The sequence below is a fragment of the Cavia porcellus genome, unplaced genomic scaffold, assembly GCF_034190915.1.
Source record: "Cavia porcellus strain 051 isolate PalLab524CR breed Dunkin Hartley unplaced genomic scaffold, mCavPor4.1 scaffold_5, whole genome shotgun sequence".
In the NCBI taxonomy this organism is placed as follows: domain Eukaryota; kingdom Metazoa; phylum Chordata; class Mammalia; order Rodentia; family Caviidae; genus Cavia; species Cavia porcellus.
In genome coordinates, this window is record NW_026947488.1 from 43,280,186 (window position 1) to 43,294,470 (window position 14,285).

Below are 14,285 nucleotides of genomic sequence, written 5' to 3' on the forward strand. Positions count from 1 at the left end.
ATCCGTCTTACTCTCCTATTTGTAGGTCCTGGGGATGCAGACACATTTTAGAATCAATTTGACAAGTTCCATGAAATCTTCTGAGATTTTAACTTGAATAGCTTTATGTGCATATAGTCGACACCTTTGCAAAATACATGCTTTTCAAGTTGAAAAATGGTATATTTCTCTACTTGGGTTATTTAACATTTCATAGTAAGTTGTTTTATTATGTATTATATTGCATATTTTTATTGAAATTACTCTTAATTTTCTTAATCTTTTCTTTTTTGTTAATGAAATCTTTATGCCACATTTTCCAATTGGTTGTAAGTGACCTATGGAAAAAAGCATCATTTTTTAAATGTTAGTTTCCCTCCCTAATTCTAGTAATTCAGTTAAATCTCTTGACCTTTGGAAATAAACAACCATATCCTTGGCAAATAATCATAGTTTTGTCTTTTCCTTTTCAGGGAGGAGGATTCTTTGACTAGCACTGCCAGTATAATTTGTTAATTTGAATAGTAAGAGGACAATTTGAACTTCTTTTTATTTTCTTTTGTGACTTTCCAACTTCTACAGATTTGGCTCAGAAATACAGTTTTGGGAAGTATAGAACCAAGAAATGTAGTCAGTAATATTCCCATATGCTTGAATTTATAAGAAAATGAGTAATATATAAAATAATACATTTTATAGGCTCTATTATAAAATTTCAAAAACATTAACTTTTAATTTTCAAATGGGATTATCTGGAAAAACCATTGACATAATGTGGACTTGGCCATCCCTAACAAGAAAAATCTTTTTTTGTTTTCCTGTTTGAAATTCATATCCCAAAATATATCAAATGAATTTAAGAAAGAAATAATGGAGCCACATTGAAGTGTATGTCTGAAACGTTGTAAAAATGAGAGTTGGGCACTGGTAATAAAGACCCTATAATGTGCTTCAGATAATATTTTTCTTCCTGTTAATAACAGCTGGATATCTAAATAGAGCAAAGAAAAGTTTAATAAGTGCTACTCTTAAACATTGCTTTACTTTTCGGTGAAGCGGAAACTATTGACTTTATCTTGCTTTTATATTTCCAGTTGCTATGAAAACAATCTGCCTAAAAGTATGTCAGATAGCCCTTGTGCAGCTCTGAATTCCAGGTATGGTCAATCAGATTGATAGGTGAATATCATTATTAATCTTCAAAATATTCAGCTGGTCTAGGACTGTCAGACTTGCCTATGAGAGTGCATAATTTTATAGAATTTAATGTCCGAATGAATAAAACTATGATGACTTTGGCATACCCATTGTCTAGATAAAAATGAATTATTTATTTCTAGAAAGAAACACTTTGTAAAAAGGAAAATGTTTAGATTAAATAGTAACTTTACGATATTTTTAGCCAAGATGCCTATCAATCTTCAAATTATGAAATTGAGATTTTTTTTCTCTACAGCTTTCATTTTCTTCAGTTATAAAGCTTTGTTACCAAGAATTTTAGAAATTAAATGCAACATAGAACAATCCTATAATTACCTTATGTATTTTAAATAGATGTCTAAAAACTTTAGGTTATAGATATTTCAGGTTAAATCATTATATAGTTTTATTCCCAACCTCAAAGAAAAAGTTACTGAACAAATATTAATCTGTTTTCTGTATTTCAAAAATTACAGTGGGCACCTATTACATAATGAGAAAGGAAAACCCAATCCCAACATTCTGGGATGCTAAATTAGGAGGATCACCACTTGAAGGCTAGCTTGGGCAGTTTAGTAATTTAGCTAGACCCTGTCTCAATCATAATACTGCTGCTTATAAAATGATAAAGAGTTGGGTGTGTAGCCCAACGCAAAGGACCTGGGTTCAGTCCTCAGTGTTGGGAGTGCTTCTTTTTAGAAATTAATTCAAGCCAACGGAACTTTGTATACTAGAGTAAATCTTTGCAAGGGTAGAAACTTCTGAACTAGAAATCTGTGCTCCTCAGATCAGCACCTTCCATCTGCTTGCTCTCTTTTCAGGATGAAACCGTTGGAGCACAATTATAATGCAGAAACACATTTATAAGCTAGAAAATTTATAGGTATTTCACGATCAATTAGAAGTCCCTGACCAAGTTTCTGTTCTGCTGTTTCTGCTGAATTCGCCTGACCTTGGAGTTATCTACAGCCCAGCTGCACACCTCTAATGAGCACTGAGTCAGAGTAATTGTCTGTACCTTAAGGTACCTGAGAGGGACACCACTCTGGAATGTTTCAGTACTGTGGTAATGCCTTTAACTATGCTCATTCAGTAAGGGCCCGCTCCCCTTGTTCCGGGAGTGTTTCAATATTATGATAAATATTTTTTTGTTTGAAGACTAGCTTGCCTGTCAATACATAACTCAGTGTATGTAACTAATTATGTAACATTTTATCACTTGCTTTGTACCTCCCACTTTTAAATTCTATATAAACTAAATTCTCCCTAAATTCAGCACTGTTGCCTTTGAAAAGCTATCCCACAACAGTCCACTGGTGTGAAGACCCAGTAGTCCACTGGAGTAAGAATTAAATGTTGCCTTCTTATCTCCTCAGTGCAGAGTCTTCCTTTCAGTTCATTTTGGTTTGGTAGAGCTTGGGAATTTTCTCAAAACAAACCTAGATGACTACCAGACAAGAGAACTCACAGAATAATTCATTGGGTGAACTGATGCCAAGCAAAGCCTTGCTGCCAAAACCAGTAATGTGGCAGCAGGTTTTGCAAAAAGAAAGTCTTATTTGAGGTCGACAAGCAAGGAGCTCAGGAGCATAAAGCTTGGATTTGCCTTCCCGTAAGTCTGTTGGGGAGACGCATGGAGGAGGTGAGGAAGGAGAAGCCATTTGTTGACTGGCTGCTGGGAAAGGATTGTTCTTCCTGGTTCTTCTGCCAAGCCTGGCAGTCATCAGGCTTTACACATGTGGCAGGTTTCACCTTGGAGGTAGTTGCCAAGCTGTGTGTGGAGTATTTGGGGCTCTTGATATAAAGCGGTCATTTACCACAGAAGCTGGCTTCTACGCATGCCCATTCTTGAAAAGCCAGTTTCAATTCGTCCTTGAATGGATTCTGGGGCACTTTCTGAAAAACAATTTGAGTGCTTTGTTATTTAAGAAATTTATATCTGTGTGTGTTCAGACCAACTCCAGAGTCTTTACCAGGTACTGCCAAAGTGGTTGTACCACTTTATTTTCTGATCAGCTGTAGGTGCACATACTCATCCTCCATGTCCACCTGCATTTGGTTAGTTTGCTGCGACTGTTGTTGGAAATAAGCTCCCAGACTCAAATTGTCAGTGCCAGAAAGAATACACTCAGACAGCAAGCAAGATGATTGCATAAGGCAGAGTTTAAAATTTACTTACTGCAGAAGGGCATGGGTGCCCTCAGACATGAGACAGCAGATCTGCTGGGCTCCAGGGAAGAGAGGCTTTTCCTAACACCAGGAAAACAGCCAGTTACCCTCTAACTTCATTGGCTGAATTCTAAGGCTTATGGTCTATAGCAGTTGGCTGGTTTAAGCAGTCCAAGGGAGGATCTGAAGAATTGCTGAGGGAAAGAAGGAGCTGGAGGGGAGAGAGGGCGGGGAACAGAAAGTGCCCTTGGCTGCTGATAAGCTCTCTTTGGTCTGCAACTATGGTCCCAAAATGCAGGGTGTTTCCCATAAGGGGTCGCCAGCCTAGGTTAGACTCTGGTCCAAGATGGAGGCATTGCTGTTAGCATCTTTTGATAGAAAAAGTGAGGCTGAAGTTTCTTCCATTATTCTGCCTCAAAAGTAGGGACCTAGGTTTATTCACCTCGCCAAACCCTCCCTCATACCCACCCATACACACTTCTTACTACAGTATCTTGGAGGTTAAGCTCATGACATGAATGCTAAAGCAAAGACTTCTTGCATTCATTACCTTCATTCAATAACTGTTTAGTACCAACTGTATGCTAGACATCAGGATTGGATGGTAAAAGTACCAACAAGTTAATGACAGCTTTCACTAGAGTGATTGGCCTGCTGGGGACCCAGGCAGTACAAAGCCCTGTGGTGAATGCTTTGGTGGCGGTTTGGGGTATGTATAATCCAAGCTACTAAGAAGAAGGAAAAGAAATTTCAACACTTTCTGAGAAATAGGGGAGGCAGGGTAGAATCACCAGGAAATGGCTTTGCGCCTAGCCATGGAGGTGAACAGCTCGTTGTCTGTGAGGCAGAATGTGCAGGGGAGGGGATTCTTCTGCTACACTTGTCACTTTGGGTGTCTGTTTCTCAGTAACTGGGAGTTCCAAACTAGCACAGCAGCTGCCCAGAGTAGGGACGGTGATAGGAAGGAAGCATATATGAAAAACTGACAGAGGAAGATGAAACAGGAAAGGCTCAGGAAAGTAAAAATGACCATTTATTTTTATTGTTTTTCATGATTAAAAAACAATCCAGAGACACAATTCAGCGTTGTAATTCTCCTTTGTATGCTTTTAAACTGGCCTCAGAGTAGTAGATGATGGTGTGGCTGGTCAAGTCTAATGTACTGGTCTTCAAATTTAGCTGGCTGAGGAATCCCCTGGAGAATCATTACAGGTTTCCTGGTCTTCAAAGATTCTGATGCAGAAGATCTGAGGGAGACCCTGAGATCCTGTACTTCTCCTGGTGGCCCATGGACCACATTTTGAAGAATAAGTATATAAAGAAACATTAGTGGAAAAATGGAAGTTAAGTCTGGATAGTGGCTTTGATCTCTAATCCTGGGGTATTTTCCAAAAGCTTAAACTCACAGGACAAGATTATCATTAAAACCATGGATTTGATGTTAAATTTTATGTTAGTCTGAACTCTCTTAATCCTAGTGAGTGACACTGGACAGATTTCTTAACTTTTTCTGTCTGAGGTCTCTCTGTCTTTCTCTGTCTCTGCCTTTCCCTCTCTCTCTTTACAGTGGGAATAATAATAGCTACCCAATGGCAGTGGTATGAGGATTGTGAGAGATGATGCATGTGACATGCTAAACACAATGTATAACATATTAAGGACTCAGTAAACATTTGCTGATAGTGCTATTAATGGGATTGAAATATAATTGCATTTCAAAGTGAACTGTAATATAATTGTCATCATCCTTAATACAAACACTACTTTTTCCACTTCTACAAAGAAACTATGCTTAAATAACAGTAAATAGAAGCCCTGATAGAATCATAGTACAAAATGCAGCTTGTTAAATTTTTACTTTATTTTCCATTTCAATAAATAGTGTAGAAGGAAGGAATGGAGGGGAAGGGGGACATACAAATCAAAACAGACTTAAAGGACTGGGGATGTACCGCAGTGGTAGAGAATTTGCTTAGTGTGTGTGAGGTCCTGAGTGGGATCCAGGTATAGGGGAGAAAGGCAGAGAGACTTAAGAAATACAAGAATCAAATGCAATCTATAGGCTTTTGTTGGATTCTGAGTTTTAAAAAAACTGACAAAAATCACTAAATAATGTAGAAAATTATAGAACCAATTTGATGGTGTTAAAGAATTTTTGCTTACTCATTTTAGTAACAATGACAATATCAAGTTCTTAAAATCTTTGTCTAAAAGACATGTGTATATGTGTGTGTATTTGTATGTGTATGTGTGCATGTTTGCATAAGCATGCATACAATGAAATCTTTATAGAGATGTGCTTTAAAGTCACTTGGCAAGGGAACAGAGGATATATGTGAGGTATGGATGAAACAGGATCAGCCATAATGGCTTCTATGTGACATGTACCTGGTGACTCATTAGACTACATCCTCTATTTTTGTACATGCTGGGAAAGTGCAAAGTATTTTGTTACCCCAAGAAAGCACTAGTCATTTATATAAATCCTATTACTGGAAAAACCTTTTTTCCTTTAAATTATCAATTACTACATTAATGCTCTCACCTTTTCATAGTATCTTTGACGTGAAAATATTGACAGAGCATACATTTCACCTTCTGTCTCTTAAGTGTTTGTATAGTTTGTAAAATTAAAAAAAACATTTTTGGGTACCATCGCTTGATGCAGGTGTAAAAAACATTGCAAAGTAGAATTGTGATTGAGAAACCTTCAAAAGATCTGAATATGGTTAGGCTCCAAGTGAACAGAATTTAATTTACTTTATTTTGCATGTATTGATTGGAGAGCAATATGTGAGAGATTTTAGAAGCAGATCACTTTGAGAACATTTGAACTCTGAAATGCCATCAACAATAATTATTCACTTCATCAAAGGATTTACCTGAAGTTTCCTTTAAGAGCTACTTCCATTTGAGCACTTAAAATAAATTACCCAAATTTGATTAAACTTATCATTTTCAAGGACACATCTATTAGACAGAAAAATCTTTGTATCATATATCACTTAACAGTGGGGATACATTTTGAAAAATGCATTGTTATGGAATATCCATACAGCAAGCATCATTTAATGATAGGACTATGTTCTGAGAAATACACTGTTAAACAATTTTATCACTGTGTAAGCATGATAAAGTATGCTTGCAAAAACTACGTTGTGTTTGATGTCACAGGTCATAAAATCCTATGGGACCACCATTGGATATGTACTTTTTCACTGACTAAAATATCTTTATGCAACGAGTGACTACAATTATGTTCTATCTGGAATCTTCCAAAATATTGGAATGTGTTTGCTGAGTTTGAATTTGTACTGGCTACCAGACACCTGTATGTTGAGGGCTTGATCCCTGACCTGTGGAGCTACTGGGAAGTGGTGGAACCTTTAGAAACAGGTCCTAGTGGAAGATTAATGGCACATGTCTTTGAAAAATAGAGTATTAGGACCTCACACACACACACACACACACACACATACACACACATACTTCCTGACTACTAGGCGGTGAACAGCTTCTGTCTGCCATGTACTCTAACCGTGATATGCTGCCTTGCCTCATGTCCAAAGGCAGAAGGGCCAAGCAACTACAGACTGAAGCTTATAAAACTGTGAGCCCCAATCAACTTTTTTTCCCTAAAAATTGATTATCAGAAATGTTTCATAGTGAGGGAAAGCTAACCATATTCTTATTGTATGTTTTGTACTTTCTCAATCTCTAATTTACATATAAAAGTTCACATAAATACACATTAGCCAAACTCACATGGACAGCACCCAGATGAAGAAGCAGAGCAGCCTTTTCTTTTCTGCCCTTCTAGGTACCATCCTCTCCCAAGAGACTCCTGACCTCTAACATGTTTGCTACACCGTACAAAGATAGTCAGGAAGTATTCTTGGTGTCGGCTTCTTTCACTCGCCATTCTGCTTGTAAGATTCATCCATGCTACTCTGTGCTACTGTAGATGTTTTAGTCTCTGTGCTGTTTTCTATTTTCTGTCTAAACAGACCAAAGATTATGCATCTATCCGTGTTTGCATTGCTGAACATTTAGGTTGTTTCTAGTTTGGGGCTACTTTGAATATCACTGCTGAAAATATTCTTTTAATGTCATTTAGTGAACATATACATTGTATATTTCTGTTGAGTACATGACTAGGAGTGGAATTGCTGGCAGTCAGCATAACCTAGTATTGCCAAAGTTACAGCTACCAGCATGTGAGAATCCATTGGGCTCAAGTCCAGCTTGACATTGGTCTTTTCTGTCTTTAACCACTAGACTCTAATTTGAATATGCCCTTTTAAATTTACATTTCATTCATGACTAGTGAAGTTGAATACCTTCTCAAATTTGTATTGGCCTTTTTTTTTTTTTTTTTTTTTTGGTAGTGCTGGTGATTGAACCTAGGGCCTTGCACATGTTAGAGAAGTGATATACCACTGAGCCACACCGTCAGCCCCACGTTCTCTCTTGTACAAGATATTGTCTATTCAAAATTTTTTGCCTGTTTTCTATCAGACTGCCTTATCTTTTTATTTTGACTAATTGACCTGTAAAATTCTTTATATATTTAGGATAAAAGTATTTTGTTGAATACTTTGGGAATGTACACCTGTAATTTTAATTATAGTCTCATCAATTGTTTTCATTACAGTGAAAATTTTTTTTAAGTTATGGTTTTAAAAATGTTGCATGAGTCCCTCTAAAACTGCCAAAACAGTGACAACAACAACCAAAGTCTTTTCCCTATCTGAGGTCATGACAATATTGTTCCCTATTTCTTAAACTTTTTCCTTTCATATTTTTATCTGTAATTTTTTAGGAAGCAATTTTTCTGTAAGATTTTGTATAATGGTATAGATAGGTAGATAGAGAGAGAGAGAGACAGATCTAATAATGGTATCAGCTGGCCAAGGCCCACTTATTGAAAATACCATCTGTTTTCTACTGCCTTGCACGGCCACTCTTGTTGTAGACCTGGTAATCATAGATGTGTGCAGCCAGTATTGATGGGAATGCATTTGGTGGAGAAGGGGATGGTAGGAAGGCATTTGTGATCTCACACTTCAAAATATTTCACAGTGCATGCTTCCTGACTATATCCCATTGTTTCTTTCATTGCACTAGGTGTTCATGAACAAAATGATACATGAATTAAAAAATTTTCATCCCCCTCCTGGTGCAAATGCCTCCTTTTGTTGCATTGGTTAGAAAAATTATAAAAACCACCATATCATAGAAAAAGAGACGCAGTAGGGGCGGGGGATTTAGCTCAGCGGCATAAGCACCTGCCTTGCAAGCAGGTGGTCGTGAGTTCGATCCCTGGTACTGATAAAAATGAAAAAGACTAAAAAAAAAAAAAAAAAAAAGAAAGAAAGAAAAAGAGACACAGTGTAAAAAAACATCAGTTGAAAACATCCAGCAACAATAAGTTAAGCAAAAGCTGTAAAATGCCTATCATTTAGGGAACTACAAGAAAGAAATATCCACTATGATTAACAGCCAACATAAATCATTGTCGGCAGTAAAACAGAATTCTCCTGCCTCTCCCTGTCTGCATTATTTCTCAGTTTCTCTTGCCTTAGTCTACCCAGAGGAATAGCAGGCAGAGGTATCAGCTACCATCAGTCCGAGTGAAAGCACGGGAGGAGCTTGATGAGGTTAAAGTGTGAGAATTTATTCAGTTTCTTATTCTAAAAGCCTCTGCTTAGAAATTGCAGGGCTTGGTTTAAATCATCCTCAGCCTCAAAAAAAAAAAAAATGCAGCAGAAGAAAAATCATCTGTGAAAGGTAATTGTCTAAAACAGACCATTTAGGAATTTAGGAGAGGGTTGACATTTCCTGAGTGAACGGTGCTTCCTCACCAGGTTAGAATATTTTAAATCCATTTGCTCAAATCTTAGCTTGTAGTTTAACTGCTGACAATTGTCCTCTTCCTTCTTCAAAATGGATGAAGATTTATCACCCCGTGGGCTATCATTTTTTTCTTTAGTTCCAATATGAAATGTCAAATGAACCAATATGTCATTGCTATGTGTCTCAGTCACTATCTTTCTCAGTCACCAGGACAAAACACCTGACACCTACAACTTTCAGAAGGAGAGGCTGAGTTTAGCTTACCATTTCAGCCTGCGGCCTGCTGGCTCCAAAGCACAAATGGCAGTGCAATACAAAAGCCTGGGTGGAGAAAAGCTGCTCAGTCAGCAAAGAGAGGACAGGGAGGAGGGAGGAGCTGGAGAGGGAGAGGCACCTGCAAAGCCACACTCCTGGTGACCTACGTCCCGCAACCTGTCCCCGCCTCCTGACAGCAAGTCGGCTATAACTTTCCCATGATTCAAATACCTTCCAAAAGTCAAATCTCTGGATACACGGGGCCTTCGGGAGTCATTTCAGATCCAAACCATAATACTGTCTTTGTGGAAAAGGGAGATAAGCCACTGAAGCTTCATAAATACAAAAGGAAAAGCCAAGAAACTTGACTGGACTTCCAGGAACTGCCAACCACCTAGAACAGCTCTGGCCTGCCTGGATGATAAACCAAAGGTCAAAACCACAGCAGGATTTGTTCACAAGCCTGTAGGGAGCTCATGAGAAAGCTGGGAGCAGAGTCCAGGCCTGCAGTTTGTCTCCAACATATCAGTTTTGTTATGTGAGTTCATCCAGCTTCCATTCTGAAGAGAAGATAGCATACTGCTGGCACCAGGGGGCAAAACTGCAATCATGGGAAATCTCTATATGTGAATGATCCCATTGATGCAAAACTGACTGGCTTGAATTGGTGTCATAAAGGACAGCAGTTGAGAGTCAGGGGATGGGGCCTGGCAATCAGTATTTTTGTGATTGTCCCTCATGGTGGACATTTACTGGCTCAAAGTCATTGGCAGCTGGGCCCAGAGTCCCCTGAAACCCTCCCCACCTCCATGATTATGATTGATGCCACTGTCCTCTGTGACTGCAGGGGGACAGGTGTAGCTTCTCTACCTGACCTGGGCTTCATCACAGCATGGGGTCAGGGTTTCAAGAACAAATGACAGAAATCAGCCAGAAACCCCATCACCTTTTACAACTCTACCTCAATTGTCATTGTCACTGTAATCACAGCATACCCAGATTTAGGGATAAGGCACACAGCCTCCATGGGAAGGCGGGGAGGAGAGAACACAGAATAGGAGGTAGTACTCCTGGCATCTGGGGATACACAGTCTGCCACTGTGGTCTCTGTCTCTAACTTCTGACACAGCTTCAAAAATCCTGGGAATTTTCTCTTTCTTTATGATACTGATAAGGCAACTGTTGGAAGGGTCTTTGTGTCAAAACTGGAGCTGGAGCCAGAAAGGTTCCGTGTTAGGAATTCGAAACTTCAGAGCAACGAGACTTCTAGGGAGCGGTGAATGGCAGGAAATTCAAGTTCAACAATTTATTTGTTTAGAGACTAGGTCTTGATGTATGCCCCAGCTTGGCCTTGAACTCCTATGCTCAACCCATCTCCCTACCTCAACCTTCTGAGTAGTTGGGGTTATAATCCTGTAACCCCACATTCAGCTACATGATAATGATTTAATTTCTCGCCAGTAATGAAGTCTCAATAAGAACTGGGGTGATTGAGGTTTGGTGGTGTTTTCCAGTTGGCATAGGCATGACACAGTGGGAAGGTAATATACCTGGACTCCACAAGGAGACTCAGAGGAGCTCCATGTCACACTTCTCTTAGAAGTTTGCTTGGCATCAGTTCACTGAGCTGTTTTTAATCTGTATGTTTTATGATAAACTTGTGATCATGTATATAGCACTTAGCTGAATTCTGTCAATCATTGTAGAAAATTATCAGCCCTGAGAATATCATAGGAACTCTTGGGTTTTAACTGGCTCTTCAGAAGTACAGGTAACCTAGTGACCCCGCTTTTGACTGGTGTATGACATGTGGACAACCTTGTGGAGGTCCAGCCCCTCACCTGGAGATTTTACTAACTCTGGCAATGTCAAATTGAATTTCAGAACCTCCTGTTGGAGCTTCAGAATCGGCATCAGAACACCCACACCCTGTGATGTAGGTTCTTCTTCAGCTACTAGTTTTGTTTTTATATTCTTATTATTCTCACTTGTCTTTGAAGGAAATTTAGAAAATAAAGTACTTACCCAACAGACAGGCTGGAGCAGCTTACAGGTTTCTGAGAAAGTTTAGTGGGCATCCTAATTTATCTCCAAAGCTCTTTCTTTTTCGTTTTCTCCCTCATGGCAAAAATAGCTAGTTAATGTTTGTAGTTTCCACCAAAAGATTTCCTGTCCAGTCTCAGTGTTAAGGCTCATGAAGCCTTGGGCAGCACATCTTCCTGGAGTGTTCCACTACCATGAAGATAACAGTGACTGCCACTCAGTCCTTGGATCTTTTCTCTTTTCTACCTGCATTTTCTCTGTATAGTTGATTTCACCCTCTATCATGGCTTTTAATACCCACTTTCCACTTTTCCTTGGATGTGTCTTCTGAAACACAGGTTCTTATGTTCGGCTGCCAGTCAACATCTCCTCTCATGTTTAGTGCTCATCTGAAACTTGTCATGTATAAAACTGGGCTCGAACAGCTGTCTCAAATCCTGCACCAGCTCGTTTTCCTGTTTCAGCTGATGTCACCTCTGTCCTTTTTGTTGTCCTGGCGTTGATCTTGACATTCTTTCTTTCATGTCTCACACCTGTCCCATCAGCAAATTCTAATTTATTCCTGAATATATTCTAAATTCAATGACTTTTCCCTACCCTCACTGCCACCACTGGGTCTAAGGCATCATTATGTATTGACTAAATTATTACTATGTCTTCTGTATGGTCTTTTTGCAACTACCATTGCCTCTATCCCACAGTCTGTCACCAGCACAGAGGGCAAAAAGTCTATTAAAAATAGGCTAAGAAGAGCTAAATAAATTAGGTCACCCTTTACTTTTTAGCTTAAGCTTTTCAGTGGCACTTCCATCCCATTCGGAGCTAAAAAGACAAAGTTCTTGGTAAAATCTACAGGCCCTGCAAAACCTAGCTCCATACCTCTCGGACTCGATTTCCCAGCTTCCGCCCCCCTTTTTTTTTGCTCTGTTAGGACCATGATGATCTTTTTCCTGTTCCCCTGACACTGGACACAGGTGTACCTCACAGTTATGTTACCTGTGCCTTTTGTTTGCAAGGTCACTTCCCTCAAATAAGTCTCATGGTTCACTTTTTGCTTAATTCTGATTTTTAGTGTTTCACAAGCTACCTTCTTTATTTTTATTTTTATTTTTATGTTTGGTACCAGGGTTTGAACTCAAGACCTTGCACTTGCTAGGCAGACACTTTGCTGAGCTAAACCCCTGGCCCAAACTAACTCCTTTAAAATTTCATTTCTGCTTTCTGAATATTCATATTACCCTTTCCTGCTTGACTTCTCTCTTCAGTTTACATAACCATCTAGCATGTTTTATATTTTACTTATTCAATATCTAATTAGGAGTCAAGTTAAATAAGCAATTCAGGCGTGAGGGTGAAAGGAAATCCAGCAAAAACAAGATAGAATAGGAGGATTTGAATTGACTTTTGAAGAAATCAGTGGGAGAAAATTGTCAAGGAGGAGTGTAGAGGTGCAAAAATCGATAGCTTTTCCTCATCCATTGCCAAGGTTATGGTCACATCTTATAACAAAAAAAGATCAATGTCGATGTCCGCTCCCGGCCGGCAGGAAGGACACACGACAAAGTCTGGTAGTGGACAACCTTTTCTTTTTATTTTCCTTCTCCGTACAGCCTGCCCTGGGTTCTCCCAGCTGAAGCCTCCTCTGGTCCGCTCCCCGTGGCTCCTTTTGTGCTTCAGTCTGCCCCAAAGCCTCTACCGGTCCGCTCTCCGCGGCTCCTTTTGGGCTTCTACTTCCGGGCTTCTATCTGGCTTCTTCTTCCGCCCAGGGGTGGCACCGGTATATATACGGGTACAGTGTCCAATCATGTTAAAGTAAGCAAGGCAAGCTGATTGGCTAACATCATCAGTTGCCAGGCAGACTATATTGTTGAGCGGGTTGTTTACGCAGTAAGCAGGAAACTAACATATTCGATGGGAGGGGTAATCTACCTCAGGCCTCACTCTTTACTACAGGCCTCACGTCCGCCAAGTGAGGCGACCGGGCTCGGGGCTGCGGCTCCCAACATCTCCCCCTTTTTTATTTTTTATGAATGTGCTCATCGTAGCCCTTCCTGGACTGGGTGCAGAGGCTTATGCCCTATGCGTAGGCCCACCGTAGGTCCTTGGCTTAGACCCTGGTCGGCCGTCCCATGGTCTGCCAAGGCCCTGAGGCCCTCGTCCTTTTTCTAGGGCCAGGCACAAACTGGACGGAACCTGGATGCACACAAGCTTGCACTCATTTTCTCTCCGTAAAGAAATCCCCTCGGAGAGAAATTTAGACCTGGGCAGCATCTAACAGTCCAGCGGCTTACGTGCAGGATGGGGTAGGGCCTGGCTTAGGTCGAGTCGTGCTGGGGAGGCACGCTCTTACCCGTCATTGACTCACCTACCCTGCTGTGTATTGTCACCTTATGGAGGAGAATGAGGGATGCCCGCCATATCTAGACTCGGTCGTGGGCCAATTGTGCAGGCCATGCATATGCCTGAGGATCTTCTTGTCCATTTCGGGCTACCGCTATTTCTATTCATCTTATTGGTTGGTCTGTGATGGATCTCCAGTAGGGCAGGTCTGATCTTCAGTCGAGGGCTTTGTTGCCCGTGTCAGTCTCTCCGGTATCCACAGTGGTTCTCGTCCCGGTTCCTGTGGGAAAACACAAACCGCGCCTCGGTTCCAGCTGATTACCGGATCCGGGCCCATCCATTGTCCTGTCAGGACATCTTTCCACTTCACCCACCCTTTATGGTTGGGGGAAGGGTTGCAGTGCTCCATGGCTGGGGAGCAATTATCATTATTTAAATTTAAA